Below are 18,742 nucleotides of genomic sequence, written 5' to 3' on the forward strand. Positions count from 1 at the left end.
TCAATTCAATCAGACTCTTCCTCCTCCTGCCTCTCGTGTGATTGCCAGTCCCCTCCTTACTTCTTACTCATGTCCCACAACCACATACTCATTTTCTATGTAATGTTCCTTGTTTTTGACCTCCCGTTGCCCCTCCCTTTTCTGTCCTTTATCCATCTCTTAATTATCCTTCTCCTGTACTGGATTAATATGTTTCCTTATGTTCCACCTACCAATGTGTCTCCTACTCCTGCCCCAAATCTGCCGTTTCATGTCCCTCCTCATGCACCTTCATTTCTGAATCATTTTGTTGCGCCTCCTACTCCTCCCTCTCCTCTGTTTCCTGTCCCTTATTTGCTTCATTGCCTTGCTGCCGATGTTATGCGTCCAATGATTTATCAGCCTCATTCTCAACAGACTGTACATCTACACACACATGTACTATAACCTCCACTTCTCCGTCCAAAGTGTGTACGTTCCCCAAGAGTTTCGAATAGGGTCCCCTTTTTTCTTTTACTGTGAAATGAAGAAGGTTCAACAGTTTTAGTTTGCCTTTTGTGGGAACATGAGCAAAGGAAAGCTATAATTTCAAGAGGGATATGCATGTGTTTCAGTAGCAACCCAAATAGCAATGTTTAACAGTCCAAAATAAAGCAATGTTCAAACAAGGTTTAATTAAAAAAAAGATATACTTTAAATAAACACACCATGAGGAATAATGACTAAATAGAAAACACTACAAAAAAACAACCCTGTTGAAAGAGCACAAAATATTCAAGATAGTAAGATGCAGATCTCTGAGTAATGGGCTAGGGGGAGAAAAGGCAGTAACAACCGCAATGTTCAAAAAGGATATGAAATTACGTTGAAAAAGGGATTAATGTGACCTAACCAATCTGTAGGACCCAAAATAGACCAGAAGGGCAGTTATCAGGCAATACTACCTTTGCAGTTTCTTGGCATTTTGGCAACACCACATCAGGCTTCTTAGTGCTATTTGGTGGTTTAATTTTGCTCAGAATGTGCAGTCGCAGTAGTCCAGCAGCAAGTAGATGGAGTGGCATGGTCAACTAGAGAAGGCTGTGTTTCAAAGCTTGAGTGATGCAGATCATGGGTGTCACTAGGATCATTCGATGGTCGAGGTTTTACAGTCGAGGTTCGACAGTGGACACGCTGGTGAACGAAGGCACAGGTGAGTTGGTCTGCTGCAGGTCTTGAAGTCTGCCATGGCAGTTTCATCATTGACTGGATTGGTGATGAAGAGGCTGGAGATCCGATAGTGGTTCGAATGATGCAGATGCAGATGCAGCAATGTTCTTTAGTTCGAGCTGACTCAACAATGTGCTTAGCTGGCGTGGCAGCAAACTAGTTCACAAGGGCAGAACTACAGTTTGAAGGTCGATGAGTGCCAAAGGCAGCTACAGGGGGTCCTATTGGTTGGAATATTGTCAATCCCTTGAATCATGACTCGCAATGGATCGACAGTGACAGTACATGAATACTGGCTATCTTGAATCCTGCTCCAGGATCTCAAGGCAAGAGAAGTTCTTTTCTCTGGGTCCCAAACACTTTGGAGACTGGAACACACCTGCAGGAGTCATTCAGGATGGTGATGTCATGGGTACCAGTGTGGCTGGCAGAGAGGCAGCTTGTGATCCAGCAGCAGGTCACCCCTGTGTGCCCTGGACATGGTTAGTGGAGAGAGATTGTCTCTGCCTTTAACCACCTTAGTTGATCTAACAACTGGAGGACTCTCCTAGAAGAATCTAACAAAAATCTTCTTGAAGGTTTGAAGTCCAGAGATGCTTCCAATAAGGAGTGGGAGACAGGTTATTTTAAAGCCTACATGTGATTGGGACAAGTGGACTTTGCCTTCTGCCAACACAGCCAAAGTGCTCTGCATTAAAGGAAGTGGAGAGGAAAGGAAAGAAGAGAGGTTAAGAGTCATGTTAGAGCCTCCTTTTATTATACTAGACCCAACCCCTTTCCTTTTCAATTGCTTCAAATACCTTTTTTAATGCAGCAACCTCGTGTGTGGCATTTCCTTTTGTGAAGGGTGTGCTCTTTTGTTTATGTTCGCAGGACAGCTTTCTGTGGGTGACTGTCTCACTGGAGAGGGTTTTAGATGCCCTCACAAAGGATGAAATGGAGTCCACCCCCAGGGTTACAGTCTTGCTGGGAGCAGCACAGACAGCCTGGCTGGGGAATACACCTACCATTTCACAGCTACGCTGTGCTCACAGGGCTGGCACATGTGTGATATCAATTGTATGAGGCTTGGTTAATTATAAGAGATACCAGCCACCATACGTTCAACTCAGGTATGGCTTATATTTACTGCTTCATGTGCCACAAGGCTAGGACTCTCATAGTTATGTGTTGTTTGGAAACAGGGGTGCCTGTCTTAAATACTGCCCCTGCTCGGACAGAGATGAGGAGAGATAGTTGGAAATCTGTGCAGCTGGAGGACCCTGAGTGTTTTTTCTTTGTTTACCAATTCAGGAGGAGCATGACTTTATAAACCCTCTCTTACTGCATAGTGTAGCGGATTTGGAGAGAGAGTTGACAGTCGGTGCAGCTGGAGGACTCTGAGTGTTTTTTCTGTGTTTACCAATTCAGGAGGAGCCTGACCTTAAAAAACCTCTCTTACTGTGGAGCAAAGCAGAGTTGTAGAGAGAGTTGGCAGTCTGTGCAGTCCATGCGAGCTATGCCCCTGTGTGGCATCCCTGCTGATCTGCTTTCTGTTTGCCTCTTGCTGTTTCTGCTATGCGTTTTGTTTCGTTGCGCGATTGTTGTGAGATATATCAGTGACAGTGAAAGTGTGGGCCCCGTTTTCATTTCCTGAGAAATAACGCGCCCAATCACCCACGTAAGCTCCTGGTCTCTGGTGTTACTTCCTGTGGATAACGGCAAACAGAATCCCTAGCATTCTCTAGTGACTACTTAAACTGGTAAGAAAGTGAGGGTGAAGTCTGTGCCTGGATTGTTTTGACCATTCCGTTTTCCTCTGCATGTAATAATATCCTATAAGTGACTACCCCAAAACGATTCCTTTATGATATGATATGATATGGGATTTATAACACGCCTATACACAAGTGTTTAAAGGGATGGGGAACAGAGGGAAGACAGACAATGATAGGCCAGGTGTCATTCAGATTGCGCAAGTGCGGGGGAAGGGGAAAAACCAAAGTGCAGGGGTGGGGGGGAGGCGTCGGGCAAAGTGAAGCACATGGGATAATAAATAAAAAGATAAAAAAAAGAACGGCCAGCTGGTGGCAAGTGCAGGGTGGGCGCAAACATAAGTGCTGGAGGGGGGACTGTAGGGATACAGAAAAACAGTCCCCAGGTGCAGGGGTTGCCAGGGAGGCAGTGCAGGCGTGCAACAGGCAGGGCTTGGCCCGAGATCAGGTGGGTGGCCAGGTAACCAGTGCAGTCACAGTATCAGACAGTACTTCAGCAGGGGAGAGGGGGAGAGAAAGCAGAAGCAAAGAGGAAGGTTTTGAGGAGCTTCCAGAACCGGAGATGGTTCTCCTTGAGTTTAAGGGAGGCAGGGAGGCTGTTCCAGAGGGCGGCACCAGCCGAGGAAAGAGATCTACCACCAACTCGTTGCTTGGAGAAGTGAATGACCCTGATCGAGTTGGAGGCGGATGAGTGAAGAGCTCGAGAAGGGAGATATTTAGGTAGGGAGAGTTCAAGGTATTGATGCCCCAGGCCCCAGAAGGTCTTGTGGATGATGCAGAGGGTTTTGAACTTAATCCTCACAGCCACTGGGAGGCTAAGGACAAGTCTCGCAGTCCTGTTCTGAATGAGTTGCAGAGGGCAGAGAGTAGAAACAGGCACATTTAGAAAGAGGCTGTTGCAATAATCAAACCTAGAGAGAACCAGCGCCCTAGAGACGGTGATCTTCTGGGGGAAGGAGAGGAAAGGAAGAATACATTTGAGGAGGTGCAGCTGTTAGTGTGACTTCTTAGAGACATCAGAAATGTCAGGAGAGAAGGAGAGTGTGGAGTCAAAAATGACCCCAAGGTTTTTTGCCTTGCAAGTGGGAGCAGGCAGGGGGCCAAGAGAGGCCGGCCAGAGTGCCAACGAGGAGAATTTCAGTCTTACTGGCATTAAGTCAGAGGTCATTGGCGGCACACCACTCCTGGATAGCAGACAGACAGTCAGAGATGAGGGAAGGAGAAGAGGTGGCAGAGGGTAGCCTGAAAATGAGCTGTGTGTCATCCACATAGCACTGAAAATTGGGGCAGAGATCGGAAATACGGTGGGAAAGGAGTGCCAGGAATTGGTTGAACAGCCAGGGATAGAGGTTAGACCCCTGGGGGACACCACAGGTAGAGAAAAAGATAGTGGAGAGGAAGGACCCAAGTTGGAACTGGGAGGGTCGACCAGAGAGGAAAGAAGCCACGCCAGGGCCTGACCAGTGATACCAAGGTTATCATGGAGACGATTGAGCAGGATGGCATTATTGACAGTGTCAAAGGCAGAAGAGAGATCAAGCAGGATGAGGACACAGGGAATGTTAGAGTCAAGGTTGGAGAGCAGGTCTTCACAGATGTTCAGGAGAGCAGTTTCCGTGCTTCTGGCAGCTCTGAAGCCAGACTGATGGTCATGAAGACAACCAATAGATTCAATGTGGAGGTCAAGCTGGGAGATGGGCAGTTTCTCCATGTGCTTGCCCAGAAAGGGGGTGATGGAGATTGGGTGATAGTTAAACGGGCAGGAGGGGTCAGCTAAGGGTTTCTTAAGAAGAGGGTGCACAAGGTTGCATGTTTTGAATATGGACACTTCAATGTGAGTTGCACATTTTTATTTTATTACTATATTATTGTTTTTAATTATTTTTTTATGATGGTTTATGGAAAAGGAGGGTGGAGAATATTGAATTCTCCAAGAGAAATTCACTCACTATTGGTCCGGATATAGAATTCTTAGTGAGCCACAAAAAGATGCATACTGTCAAAATGAAATTAAAGAAAGACAATACAGGATTAGTGGAAGGAAACACATTCAACTGGGGGACCTGGGTAGAAAGGGGGATGGTGATTTTGGCAGTCCCAATTGTGTTAATGGGGGGATGGCTACTGGTTCTTACCATTAAAATAAGGATGTTAATCATACTTCTGGCGACAATGGGGAAGGATAAGTGCCCTGTGATGCACCCATTCTAGTAAGATTGGTTTTAGGTTCTCATGTAGTGATTTTGCAGGTGATCCCCACATGAGAAAAGGAGGGAGTATGTAGGGAAAGATAATGCATTAGTTTCATAGGGACAGTAAACTGGACGTTCAATGGAGGCAGTGAAATGAATGCAAAGACAGCAATTTGAAGTATTGCACGTGTAAAGATTTTCCATATTATAGTGAATTTGCCATCTGTCAGGCTGAACTCAATAAAGCTAAACCCTAATATAATCAACTAGCAATTTCCCATTAAGTAACCCTTCCCCAATAATTAATTAATGTACCCTTTAGCATTGCAGTGCAAAATGATTCAGACAGCAGATTCTGTTTGTTTTTAAGTGGACATTTAAACGTGCAAGAAAATGCATTGGCTGTCCTGTTCATTTTGAAAGCGCTAGTGTGCCTGGCAGGAAGCAGGTTGATACAAAACGTGCTTGAGGGATGGGGCTTGGACAGAAAAATGCCATGATTCTAGAAGGATTATGCTGGGGTGACAGGAGACATCAAGAAAGAGGCGGGGTTAGTAAAGATTGACAGACCTATGATATAAATAAATCTAGCTAGAAGACAGGGTGGAGAGTCAGTCATCATTTTACGGAGAGAGGAGATGAAGTACAGCCGACAGCTGTGCAGTGCCGGGAGGGCATAGCTAAGCTGTACAGTGAGAGAGCAATATACCAGGTGGCAGTCTGAAGGGTCGAAGTGAGGTTGCTGGCTTTCACTGGGCTGCCAAAAGCTGCGACATTTGCAACATTCCGCTTGCAGAGATAAGACAATCCAGAGAGGGGCTCCTTCAGCACAGAAATTCTACACATTAGGAGTAAGTATGGTGAAACTTTGAGGAGCGTGCAGATGAGAGTATTTGCATTTCCTGTCAGTTAGGCAGTCAGGTTAAATGTTTATTTTTTAACAAAGTTGTTGTGTTTCTTTTGCATGTGTAATGGGGAATCTCTGAAGTGTGATCAAGGGAAAGGTTCACATGTTTTGTGCTGTGTGCAATATATATTTTCTCTTAGACAAGTACACTCTGTAACCACATCGATTTTCAAGGTCTTGGTAAGAAAAATCAAATGTCATTGTGAATGGAGATGGAATGTATCATCTATTGTAACAGGTTTTAATATGTGCATTGCAAAACCTTTTTTACATTATAACATGTACATAAAAATTCAAAAACTGAATTAGTGGGATTGCATTCTTGTGTCCATATGAATTATTTTAAAAGAGGGGAAATAATAAGAAAGTGCCATAGTGCACCCAAAAGCGGTAAACTATTTAACTCATGTGGTAAAGTGGTAGGTAAAGTTTGGAGAACCAGCTAGCACGCTAGAAACCCTGTAATGCGTGTGTGTGTGTCTCAGCTGTGCATGCTGGTAGCTGAGCAGACCCGTCCAAGATAGTAGTCTGGTTTCGTAAATAAGTCACTGGAAAAACAGCTGGTGCTGTTCTGTCCCTATAATTGCGAAGTCCACTAGTCTGCACTTACATTCAATCTTAAACAGAATAAAAATAAAATGGAGGGGGAGGTTTGTTTCATCATATAGGGCATTACCACAAATAAGTTTGCCACTATTTTACCACAATATTAAAATACCACCCAAATGATGTTATAGCCCTTAGACAAAACCTCTAACAGAGGACATCTACCAAGAGCTTAAATCGCTATCCATGGGGTAAGTCTTGGCAAGTGACCATCTGCCACTTAGAATTGCATGGTCAGTCCTCTCGATGAAGCAAAACCAGGATGCTTATACCTTCGACATAGAGGTGAACGTGGAGGGAAATAAAATAAGATGGAATGAGTACAAAAGGACGGCCTTGAACAGAATCCTGGCCTCTGGTGAATTTAAAACTTATTTTGAGGAATGCTTTGATGGAATGGTTGTGTGTGCCATTTGGGAGCAGATTTATAATCGGCTGACAAAAAGGAAACCTGCCAAATTATTTCACAGACACAAATTTGACCTGGTAATCTTACTTAAAAATAGAGAGTTACAAACTTCCCTTACGGAGACTGCCCAAGAAGATAGGAGTAGCAGGTTGTGTCTGAAGGTGATCAATAAAGCTTAGCTACAACATTATTGCCACCAAATGACCCTGAGGGATGCTCGTAAAATGTTGGAGGTCATGGTTAATAACAACTCACATGACTTCTGGAAGTTAATTAAAGATAATGACAAGGTGCAAACGGGGTCCCAAATAAAAACAATATCGGAAGAAATGTTTAGGGCCCACTTCACTGAGATTTACAAACAAGCCAGTGACATTGAGCAAGAGTGGAACGGGGACAAGAGAAAAACGGTAGAGTGGGGGCTAAATTGGGACTTTGATGATTTCCTTTATTTAATATCTAGGAGCAAAACATCTATTGCTCCTGGGCCAAAAGGATTGGCAATGTGCATCCTTAAACACAGCCCAGATACTTGGGTAGGCGTCCTAGATAGTATGTTCAGAACTATACTCAGGGTGAATGCCATGCCAATGTCATCGCTAACAACTATTGTCGCACCAATTTTTAAAAAGGGTTCCCGCCTAAGTACTTCAAACTATAGACTGATTTCCCTGTTGGCTTGCCCTGCTAAGATCTTCACAGGCCTAGTATAAAGAGGCCTGTGAAAATTAGCAAATGAGAATGGAAGAATGGATATTTTCCAAACAGGGTTCTGTTGGGGAGTGGGGACTGAGATTGACGGCTTTGTGCTGGAATTGCTAAAGAAGGAGGCGATGAAAACCAACAAATCACTGTATGCCGCCTTTTTCGATACTTTCCCGAGGAACATGCTGTGGGCAAAACTGAATAAATGGGGTTGTCCTCCTGCTCTACTGGCGATCCTGATAGAGCTACATATGGACAACACCTTGTGTGTCGGTTTGGACAGATAGGGTACTCTATCTGCTCCGATCAGTTCGGCAAGAGGACTGAAGCAAGGTTGCCTATTGGCTCTGATCCAATTTCTCATTTTTTTGTCTGATTTGGGTGAAGCCTTTCTGGATATCACAGTTTTCCCCCTAAATGAAATGCAATTTTGATTCATTATTTACTGTATGCTGACCACATGATTTTAATGGACCATACGCCAATAGGGTTGTAGCGTCAGTTGAAGGCCCTGGAGACATACACCGAAAAGAATAAGTTAACAATAAATGTCCCCAAATCGAAAATTCTAATTTTGCTTAAGGATCCTAGAAAAGCAGGAGGACAATTCAAGTGGACCATTGGTGGGACACCCATAGAGAACGTAGACTACTTTGTGTACCTGGGTTTCTTAATCTTCCCGAAGGAAAATAGAGCTCAGCAGCTTGCTGTAAAAATTAAACTATCACGGTATTGGCCACCCAGGCAAGCTGCCTAAATAATAAATGTGGACATTTCTCAATAATTCCTGTAAGAGAGTGTTATTGTAAAAAGGTGGTCCCGTTGGTGACGTATGGGGCTGCAACAACATTATTTGCCCTCAAAGGACAATGATGTAAGCTTGAGGGAGCATTTTGGAGGAAGGTTTTAAGGTTGCCAGCTAGTGTTCCAGCTCCAGTTTTACGGTACGAACTGGGCCTGATGTCATTGAAAGCGTTGGTCAAATGGAAAAATGTAAACATCCTACGAAAGATCTACCTAGCGGAAGAGGGATCAACCTGGGGGATGTTAAAGTGTGGCTTAGTGTCTAAGTCCCCGGCAGGTCTCATAGAATGGTACCGCCAATGCCTCGAAATATTAAGTGCTGCTGACACCTCGGTGGAGTGCCTAGTAACGTATCCATTGAAAGTAAAAAAGAGAGTATGGGAGGCAGACTGGATCAACACAATTGATTATGTCTGGAAGTACCATTTATTCACGGGCTTGTCGTTAGATTACAATACAATACAATACTTTGCCATACTACTTTAGGAAATGTCCATGGCAATACTGGCACAGTCAGTGTTCACGTTTTTGCCTGAATATGCTCCCTACCTATGAAATCGCAGGTGCTTGAAGCAGAGTAACTCGCATTTAAGATGTTGTAGATTCTGTAAAATGGAAAACTCTATAGAAACCCTGCAACACCTGTTGATAAATTGCTGTGATTTGACCAGGATATGCCACACACTTTTTTTTGCACCTTTTAAAGGTTGTACACCCGGGCTGGGTTTGGCAAAGTATTTTTTACGGATAAATCTTTTAAATGGTCCTTTGCAGTTTTACATTTTATGAAAGAGGTCCTAGTGCTCCACCAGGAATGCTACCTTAAGAGCTGAGCCTTAGATGTTAATTGATCAATTAAGGGTAACTCTATTATCATCCATAATAAGTAATTTTTAACTTTTTAATGACTTGTGATATCAATATATAAATATATATTCAGGGAAAAAAAAACTTTGTTAAAGGGACGCTATGGTTCAGTTGTCTTAACAAAAGCCATTCAAATTCAGTGCAAAAACTTTTTTAAAGGGACATTACAATTATTCTACACTAATAGCAACGTATCCAAGTTATGGTTACAAGTAAAGCCAAAAAACTCCATAAATGTGGCAGTTATGGTAAGATAAGCAACCATAAATTGCAACGCCAGCGTGCACTGCTAAGACTAACACCCATGTCATCAAAGATGAAATTACAAATGTCATTGATGACATCACTGATGACATCACATGCCTGATTGCCTTATTTATCTGTACTGACATATCTAGGCCAGGTGGTATTCTTCACCGACAGTCACTAACTAAAATTCAATTTGATTGTTTTTTGTTAGGACACCTGAACCATAATGTCCCTTTAACAAAGTTTTTTCACTTAATTTGATAGGTTTTTAGTAGCGCAACGTAACCATAACATCACTTTAACAATGTGTTTTTACCGAATTTCATACGTTTTTACCAGGATACCCTTCGTTTATATAGATATACCTTTCAAAATACTGAACCCCATGACACGTGCTAATGGCTGCAGGGTCCATGGACTATGCGACTGTCCGCGGACCTGGGCAACATACACACTGTCCAAAAGCTCAGGGGGTATCTTACATTGTTGTAGCGTACAACAAAGACACTGAACATGTTCAAAGAGCAGCACATAAATGAATTGCAAACAAAAATAAACTAGAACTACAAACTCTATAAGCCAACAGTGCAATTCCATAGGATATGCAACATATTGGAACACACCAAAAACAAAAATAACCTATGGATCCAGCAGAATTACATCACTGCTGCTTTATAGAGAAACTGCAAACCAACTTTCAACAGCACACCTACAAAACTGAAAACTAAACTGGTAAGTACACTACATTAATTCCTATAGCAACACACTTTGTTCAGTATGGTACACTAAAAAAGAATTTCTCTTTTTTTGCACAGAAATGGCTAGCACCCTGGAGTAGCTTGAAGAAAGTTTTCCTCAGGATGAAATGAGTGAAGACAGTGATACTATTGGTACACACTGCAGATTGCAAAGTAAGCCAATTAATACACATGTTTCACATGTACCTGATACCATTTCTTTTCTTTAACAGTACATACAGAAAATAACAGCAATGCCCCAAAAACAGTACATCATGTAGAACTCAAAGAGCATATGGAACAACAAAGTGACACTGCGCAAAATCATCTAGTGCACATGGAAGAAAAAATGATCAATTATTGAAAAATGTTCTTGATTTGAATGACTTTGTACAAAGACATATTAAATATCACTGCCCCACCTGCACCTGTACCCCTTCTCCCTGTCCCAGCCAACCATCCCCACAAATTTTGCACCACCAAAAATGTTACGTTGACACCTCAATAAAGTTATATATATACTGTTGCTGCATGTGTCTGTGTTTTATTTTTAAAAAGTCCTGTTTAGAGTCTGCAGACAGCACATCTGTCTGCAATGTCTGTATTTAATCAAAATAGAGGTGCCCGTAGAACACCGACCCTGTCCGCATTTGTGCAAAGTTGTGACACACCTTTAATTAGTTTGGGGACCCTAGCCCTGTCTGGCATTCCACCTTCGGGCATTCCACCTTCGGGGTCCTACAAACATTGTGCCTGTCCAGAACTGACCACTGCACGTGTGTTGGACTTTTAATTAGTCGCACTCCATACCAGTGCACATCCACATGATGGCATCCAAGATGTGCAGTCACTGCACAGTGTTCTGCATGCACTTCAACCCAATGTATCCAGGAGTCCCCCAAAATCCATACACTCTGCCACTTGAAAGACACGGCCATAGCTGTAGACAACTGCACTCCTCTCAGCAAGTAGACCTTCTGCCACAGTCTTCCCTTGCACACCACAGTCAGGAAAACATATTAACCAATTCCCTAACCTCGGGGATCACATTTCCATACCTACTAACCTCAAAAAACCCTGGATGTGGCACGTGCGATCCGCAGGATACTGCAGCGTCCGCTGACATATCATGCAATCTGTGAGGGTGGGGACAGAAATTGCAACCAGGGTACTCCATTTCCTCTATGATGGTGGCTCTGAAAAGAGCCTTTTTGTGAAAGGTGCTTCTAAAGAAACACCTTTAATTTTGTATTTTCTTTTGTTTTTTTCACTTATTTTCCTCCAGATTTCTTTACTTTATCATCTGTAAAGCATTCCTTATATTTTGAAATAACATAGCATTTCCCAGTATGGATAAAGAAAAGCGATCTGATTTTAAATAAATAATATTGACAGAATCAATATTCTCATTATTACAATACAACATCCCAGCTCTAAACAAGAAAACAGACATGCCTTTGTTAATCAAACACCTTGCACCATTTTGCTGGGGACAAAAAAACATTACAATTGTCCCATGCTACCCTAGGCAGCCTTTCAGAAAAAAACAACATTGGCACTTGGAAGAACCACTATCACTGCCTGAACCAATTTTTACAGAGCACTCAACAAAGTAGGAATACTGATATATCCCAAATACACAGCACCCCAATACAGTACTACTACATCTGGACTGTGACAAATGGACATACTCTTACAAACTGCAACCACTGCCTGCATAATGGAGCCAGGTACAGTTTACCTCCACTCCTTCCAAAACAAAATTGGCAGCCATATCCTTAGACTTATACCTCTCTAAAACATTTACAAATAGATCTCCAACACCCTGACTTTCTGCACCTCTGCCATCTTCACTACACACAGCCTCTGTTCCTACAAAGCACAACCTCAAAACCTAATTAGCTAATCCCCACAGTCCCCTTTCCATGCCAGGCATGCTGAGAATCCCTGGATGTGGCACGCCCTGTCCGCGGACCACCACAGTGTCCGTGGACCCTGTAACACAGGGGCAGCCCTTTTTCCCTTTCCACATCATTCTCTGCACCACTCCCTCATTGGTTACACATAAACAGTCACACAACCATTCACCAATCACATCCAAGACCTCTACATCTACCTTTACGATCACATTTCAGCACTTTACATCCACTGTTGAACACTCTGTCTAATAGTCTACTGTGATTGCAAAGCACCTCCAGGACACATTACTGTCCAAATCCCCAGCATATCAGCTTCCAGATGTATCCACATCTAAATCCATCAACACAAACTACAGGTATGTATACATTGTGTGCACTACATTTTCAACTTTTTTATGAATACCTGTGAACAGGATACAAGCCACTTACCCCGCATAACCTGCGGCATAAGCATACTTTCATGTGTCCCATCTCCTACCATCAAGTGTTACTTACAATGCTGTGTACTTTAAAAGTTTTCTTTTACCCACAAGAGCCATTGTAATGTGCAAACTGGTATTCTCTTCATTCCTGTGCCATTTTTACAACCACTTCTCCCAATGACACACCTGCAATAAAATGCCTACAATACACACAGAAAAAGAAAACTACATGTTAAAGGAATTCCACACACAGAAACATAATAATTTCCAATCTGTACATCTTTCAGACCCTTTTTCTCACCCTAATACAACTTGCATTAATCCATTTTCAGAGTAAATAGAGCATGTATATACAAAGCTGTGCATATTTGACACACACACACACAATTGTTCCTACCAAGAAATTGTTCACTAACTTTAAATAAAGTGTTTTCCAAGTGCAATTACTATGCCATTAACACACATATGCACTAACTTCCTTCTTTTGCAATTACAGGAAAGAGCACTCTCCTGAAACGCTGTGGTGTCTAAAGTGCAAAATACAAACGAAAAGAAACCTACTGTTCAGATACAACAAAGTAAGTGCAATATTGTCATACCATTCCACCTATTACTCAGACAGTGGAGTGCTCCTGTATTCTAGGCTATAGAAATGTATCAACCCAACATCATTTGCTTCACTCTTACACACTGCACCTCAGCAGGTGTACACTTTGTATTGTCATCGTAACACCAGTACATTAACATACACATACCACTACAGCCTTACCAACCTAAAGTAACAGCTAATTTGCTCATCTATGTCTAATTCCCTCAGGATCAAAAATTTCTCAAAGAAACAAGCTGGAGGCAAATTCCTTGTCTTCGGCTGGGGCCTCCCTTTAGAACAGCCTTCCTGTCACCTTGAAACTTAAGGAGAACCATCTCCGGTTCCAGAACCACTGCAAGAGCTTGCTCTTAATTTCTGCCTTTGCCCCTATTCTTCCCTTTGAATCTGTCTTCTTTTCTCAGGCACCGTACACCTAGCCAACTTCCGTACCTCGGACCCAGGTATCTAATTACCTCATGACACTCTTACACTTCCTGCAGGCCACCCTTAGCCTAGGCATCTGTATCTGTACCATACAGTCCCCTCACCCACTTTTCTTCTGCACTTATCACATTTTACCATATCTACTTAACAAAGCACTTGTTACTGCACTACCACTTTTTATCACCTTTACTTATTTATTTCACTTATTAGTTCACTTATTATTTATTCTGTGACCTCTCTGTTCCACACTTTACACTACTCCCCCTACCATGCACTTTCCCGTTTTTTCCCCTTTCCCATGCACTTCACAATCTTAATGTCACTAGGCCTAGTAAGATTGTGTTTTTGATCTCCTCTGTTCTGCTCCCTCTGTCTACTCACGCTCTGAAAAACGTATGTGTTAGCACAATATAAATTAAATATCATTTAATTCCACAATCACACACCTCTAAACATATACCTATAGTCATATTCAGACACCCATACACAATGCAAACATATACATTGGACAACCTCACAACCCACATTTTCCTTTCTTCTCCAACAGACACTGAAGAATGCCTACCAAAAAGCAACTCTGCAGAAAGCATAGCGGGAATAGAGCAGATGAACTTAAAAACATATGAAAATTAAAGAACGAATACAGTCACTAGGCAAACCTGAAGCAGCTTGCAGGAAAGAAACTCTGACTCCTCTTTCAAAATGTAAAACTAAAAAGAAATATATTAAGAAGACTGCAACTACCACTAGTGCTAACACTGCACCCATAAATCTTGATGTAGCCACAAGTAAACAATTATTTTACAAAAAGAGTTCTACCATAATCCTTCAGAACCTTATAAAAACAGGGGACAAATAACGCTCAAACCTTGAAACCTACCGCAGAAAACTAATCCTGGAAGCTCTGATCGACATTGCAATCCTTCTCAAAAGGAAATTATTGATATTAGTTTTAAACAGAATGAAACCACTAACAAAATGAATTACTAAACTACAAAAATAAGTTTACAACAGAGTGGAGTGGAGTCACATCACCAGCACAGAGCCATATTTCAATGAAGACATATACAAACAAAGACAAACAAACCCAATTGCCATACAAAGCAGTGGACGAGGGTAAGGAAAGGTTAACAATACCATTACGGAACAAGAAATGTTGCGCACAAAAATATTCCCATCAAACTTAGCATAAACTCTCCATTCCACCGAACCAATACGACCAGTCTACAAATAGCCGTGCACATCAATGTGTAACGTGCTCAAAAAATCTTTCACATCTTTAAGCCAGTTCCTCAATCATTATGTGAAATACAAAGACAAATTAAAAATTAAAATATTAAAAACTATAGACTCCTGTCTAGTGCACAAATACACAGGACTACGAGAACATTCATTAGATTGCATTTCTGGACAAACTTGCAAAAGCACCTTCTACCATATCAAAATGTTAGCAACCCACCATTCAACTATACAAAATATCATTCATAAACTGTACTATGCAAAAAATCCTGCTTTAGCACTGGACCATTTAAATAACATATTTCTACATGGTACAACCAAAGAACTACTCAAAGAAGTAGAGCACATCCAAAGCAAATATTTTGTAAGTGAAACCCACTTAAAAAAACAGTACCTTTAGAACAGAGTAGCATCATGCAGATGTCAACCCACTATCACACACATATTAAAAAGAAATACTAAAGTTTCAAAGCAGATCTGCTAAAGTACCAAACCATGTGTGTGTGTGTTGCCACAGAACTTTTTATAAGAAGAGCCCCAACACTGTAGACATTATGTACAGAATAGAAGACAATGAGGAATCCCAGTGTTTCCAATTAGCTTTCTATCTTATAGGAGAAAACAAATACGCAATTACTAGCCCCTAAACATTTTGCAGATACTGCACTGCAAAATCTGACAGTAACCAAATACCTTCAGAGGCCATAACTAATAACTTGGAAATATTCCAACTGCCAAAACCACTCCAACAACTTAACTTGTATGAGAGCATTATAATCCAAACAGTGCACCCATTTCAAGCAATAATATATCTTTACCCAAAAACAGGAGAACTGCCTCCCTCTGAATTACTGAAAGCCATTAATGGCAAAGTAGTTTATTTGCCATTAGATCTCAAAATAAATGTAGACACTCTGGGAGTGCAACGGCCAATAGATCAATCTTTGTGAATGGCGTACCTACAAAAGACAACAAAAATTGCCAGCAACTAATGGATTTACATAAAGTTAGAGAAGCTCTGTAATATCTAAAAGACAACAATGGATAATACAAAGAAATAAACATTGAAGAAAACCTGAGGAAAACCACCAAAATAATTCAAGACTCGTCAGGAACTGATCAATTTCAACTTCTAGATCCCACTAGAGCATCCAATATTTTGGACCACTGTACAATTTACCTATTGCATTCCAAAGAAACCACAGACGATGCACTGGAAAAATACCAAAAGCAGCAAGTCAAAGGATCTCCAATCAGCATATGGGAAAAAAGTGTAGAAGCACAAGCCTTTCCTCTACTTTTTCCTCCTGGAAAAATGTGGAGGAAGATACGATGAAAGACCCACACAAATAACAGCATCTGAATACCGCTCTTTACAAATGTATTCTGAAGACCCCAGATTCAGATAAAACATTGAATACATATTTCACCTGCTCTTTGAAAGTGAACTAGCAACTCTATGTTTTGGAGTTGCACACACATTGAAAACAGGTTCCAGTTTCAAAATATGTCTGCTACGCGGCTACTTCAAAAATGTGGAAGAAAAAGATTTACAGTTAAGTATTAAAAATCTTTCAGCAAACATGTGTGGTACGAAAGAATACTGGTTCCGACATCACGCAGATGTACGCTGTAAGATACACAACCTTGTCCAATCCACATGGTTTGTGACGTTAAGTTCTGCAGAGAACGCATGGGAAGACTTGCACGATTCCTACACATAGCAAACGAAAACAAAGCAAATATAGACATTAAAAACACCAGGAGAACTCTGTTCTCTTGATCCTGTAAATGTATCAAGGTACTTCCATCATTGCTTTATTGTCATGCTGCTCTTCATTTGAAATAAAACAGTTCCTCCCTTCAGAGAAGTGCAACACTTCTTTTGGAGAAAAAAATATCAAGCCAAAGGAGAACCACACATTCACACGCTTTTGTGGATTAAAGATGCTCCTAAATTTGGTCAGGACAGTGATGCCACTGTTTTGCAGTTCATTCACAAATATGTCACTTGCAAAATCGCTTCACAAACTACACATAGTGACCTGCATGCACACATATGCAAATTCAAGGACACAAATGTGGCAAGTATTGTTGGTGCAAATATAAAAACAAAGGGAAATACTACACCAAATGTCACTTTAGTTTCCCTAGACCAGTTTCAGCAACAGGGCAAGAGAACAGCTACATGTCTTCGGTTAGACACAGTGTCAAATGCAAATCACCTAAAAACACATACTGCATAAAAAGAACAGAAGGATCAAAGTACATCAATGATTACAATACAATCATTGCCCTTTTATGGAATGCAAATACAGATGAGTAGTACATTTCCGACAATTCCACTGCAGTTTCACGATATGTCACAGCCTACTTAACCAAATTAGAGAAAACAGAGCTGAAAGACCTTTGGGATGACATTTCATCTGACAAAACACTGTAAAAGAAATTGTACAGCTTCGGCATAAAAATGCTCTCCAGCACCGGTATGGGATAGCTGAAAACATAGTGTGGCTAAGCCTTGGAACGGCTGCATCCAGAAAAAGAGTTCTCAGATCATACCAAGACATAGAAACAATAACAATAGCCAAAAAGTATCCCAACAAGAGTTCTGCTTTGGAAAACATGTGTCTCTACCACATAGCCCAAAACTTCACATACAAAAATAATATTAAACCAGATGAGAAAATACAATACATATTTAAAGGTTGTGAGGGCAGCCTGCTTACCTTACCAAACACAGCCTCATTAATCATATGAAACTATCATTAAAAACTGCTGAACATAAAGAAGTATATTACATAGCCTTACTGCAACTTTTTAAACCATGGAGAAAAGAAGAAGATTAATTAAATACCCATGCCTCCTATGAAGATTCTTTCAATGCAGATATACATTTTGCACAGTAGAAAACCATGTTAGACAATAACCACCAACAAGAAGAACAACTCCAGGCACAACTAAATCTATACACTCCTGACAGCAGTCAACCTTCTCTAACAGGAAGCCAAGAACCACTTGGACAGCCACTCATAGCAAATGAGGCAGAATTAGCCATGACTGAATTAGAAAACAACAGGGGCCTCATTACGACTTTAGAGGTGGCCATGGCGCTATTGGCGCCATGGCTGCCTCCAAAAGCGTGTCCGGGTGCCCTGAATGGGGAAATACCGGGCCATTCCGAGTATGGAGGGCCCGGTATTGCCCCATTCAGGAACCCAGACCCAGAACTTCCCCATTCCCATTCAAGCCCCCTTAGGGCTCAGTGGGAATGGGGAGGGAGCTAACAATGGGCCCATTACAAGAGGGCCCGTTGTTAGCTCCCTGGTCCCCTCGCGGGACCCGCTATGGATGTCTGGATAAAACAGATGTCCAGAGCGGGTCGCGAGAGGGGACCTCGTAATAGTACGGAATGCATTCAACGGTGCCGGCACCATTACCGGCGCCGTTAAACGCATTCTGCAGAACTTGTAATGAGGCCCCATGTGTCTGTATGAGCAATCTACAGAAGAATTTGCTATACTCAAATCACAATTAAACAATGAACAGCATAGCATTTTCCTAGAAGTAACTAAACAAATTGAACATGGTCTGCAGCATGAACCTAAAAAGTGTACTTGTCAAGATTACAAACATATACTGCTATATGTAAGTGGTCAAGCTGGTTCAGGCAAACATTCTTAATAAAAATCATCAGCAAGTTCCTCCAAC

This window comes from Ambystoma mexicanum, chromosome 2q, assembly GCF_040938575.1.
Source record: "Ambystoma mexicanum isolate Mex_15411 chromosome 2q, UKY_AmexF1_1, whole genome shotgun sequence".
Taxonomy (NCBI): Eukaryota; Metazoa; Chordata; class Amphibia; order Caudata; family Ambystomatidae; genus Ambystoma; species Ambystoma mexicanum.